The following is a 2,360-nucleotide window of genomic DNA, read 5'->3' as shown; positions in this document are numbered from 1 at the left end:
TTTATGATTTGCGGGATTACAAGTATGATTTGATTGAATTATTTTATGATAATGCAGCTTTATGCAAAGTATTGATTTCATGAATTATTATTCTTGAAAGAAATGATTTTACGAAATAACGAAATTTAATGATTTTACTGAAATATCCTGAATGAATGAGATTTTCCTGATTGATGTTCTATTAAAAGAAATGTAAACATGATAAATGAAAGTGTAAGAACTGGTCAAGTTCCCCTGTTATGGAGCCTAGGCTCCCCCTGATAAGAAGCACTGGCTTCCCCTGATATGGAGTCCAGGCTCCCCCTGATAAGAAGCACTGGCTTCCCCTGATATGGAACCAAGGTTCCCCCTGAAATGAAGCACTAGCTTCCCCTGTTATGGAGCATTGACTCCCCCTGTTATGAAGCACTGGCTTCCCCTGTTCGTAGGAGACGTCCTACCATGTTTTCCTGTAAAGTCCTGACGACCAGAATAATACTGTTAAAAGGAAAAAGATTAATGAAATGACGTTCCTGAAACGATGTTCCTGAAACGATGTTCCCGAAATTAATGTTTCTGAAATGATGTTTTTGATATGATGCTTTTGAAATGATGATTTATTAAATGTTTTACTATATTCTATTCTCCCTGTTTATTAAATAAAATGAATTGAAATGATGTTACGATGCTAGGGTAACTCGTTACTGAGTCTTCGGCTCACCGTTTTGTTTTCTGTTTTAGGTACTGCTGGGGACCACGGAAACGAGTAGTGGCGAGGATTTCACTATTACAAAGTTCACCTAAGTTAATGTTAAGGTGTAACAAGTTTAAGTAAGGACTATTATCTTAATTTTGGAGTTTAATAGCTTATGATTGATGGTTGCCTTGTAATTCCCAAAGGGGAGATTACGGCAGTAATGTCCCGACCGAATTAGGTTAATTCCGCTGCTAAGTATGCCTTAATAAGTGATTTAGAGGTCGGGGCGTTACAGATTCTCTCGCAATTTCTATCTCATTTAGGATTTATGTTGGAGTGCAACACCTAATTCTGACAGGTTTCTATCTTTTATGACTTGCCACTTTTAACAACTACCCATTACGGCAGTTACTATTTTTAGCAGGTTTCCATAAATAGCAGGTTTCTATAAATAGCAGGTTTCAGGTGAAATGAAGAGGGTGATTGAGATTCGTTATTTTATAGGAGATGCGTTGTCAAGTGGAGATTTATGTTCTCATCATCGAACCTTCCCTTTCGGGAATGGGGACAAAAGTAGGTGTCTACACCACCATTGTTAGCCCTAAACTGGAAATTCCCATTTCCTTTGTGCTTCTTAAAATTCCCCTGATTCTGATGGTTATTCCCTTGATTCGAGTTTCCACTATCCTTTCTCTTTTCAGCACTACCATTCTTCCTTTGCTGTAGCCCATACAGGTGAGCAGCTTTTCCGTACAAGGTGTGTAATGAGGTAAAGGTCTCTCCAGACAACAACAACTGTAAGTCCATGGTCAAACCATTCTCAAATCTTTGAGCCCTAAGCTCTTCCGTTGCCACCACTTCAAGTGCAAACCTAGACAGCTCTATAAACTTAGAATAGTATTCCGTCACAGACAGACTTCCCATTTTGAGTTCAATGAACTCCTACGCCTTTTGCTTCTTCAGGTAGGGTGGGTAAAACTTGTTCCTTAGTGCAGTTTTGAATGCTTCCCATCCAAAGTTAGGTTTGGCTCTAAGGGTATTTTCACATCGTTGCCACCACAGATCAGCTTCACCTCTCAGGTAGTACACAGCACTATTCACCCTAAGGTTTTCGGGGCAATTCACCGCTACAATGAGTTTATCAAACTCTCTCAACCAGTTCTCCAACACACTTGGTTCAATCTCTCCGCTATAGAGTGGAGGCTTGCTTTGAGCTATTTTCTTAAACATTTCCCCAGCCGGGTAATGCATTGGGTTTGCTCTGGTTTGAGCTAGGTCTCGAACTACCTCAGCTAGTTGTCTAACCACTTCAGAAATCTCTTGGCTAGCCATATCCCTTCTCCTGAATAAATAAAAAGGCTAGCTTTAATATTGGTTGGACACGACATTACTAAGGTACTGGTTCTACAACGAACCTACTCACAACAAGAACACACACTTAGGCGCCACCTAGGGGAAGAGTTGGCGCCACTTTCGGGCCTTCTCGCCCCACTATTCGATGCAAGTAAATTTAGATGGTTGCTACTAAACCACCTTGCACATAAAATTTCATTAAAGAAATAACAAATAATCCCTTTGCGATACCCACACGACTTAGAATTGAGAATTAAACTTAAAGGATAACAAAAAGGAAATTCTATTCTTTTATTAAAACTCCAATGAATAAGTCTTACATCCACTAATG

This window comes from Spinacia oleracea, chromosome 1, assembly GCF_020520425.1.
Source record: "Spinacia oleracea cultivar Varoflay chromosome 1, BTI_SOV_V1, whole genome shotgun sequence".
Taxonomy (NCBI): Eukaryota; Viridiplantae; Streptophyta; class Magnoliopsida; order Caryophyllales; family Amaranthaceae; genus Spinacia; species Spinacia oleracea.
The sequence above is the reverse complement of the archived record's forward strand: the minus strand, read 5'-3'. Positions refer to the sequence as shown.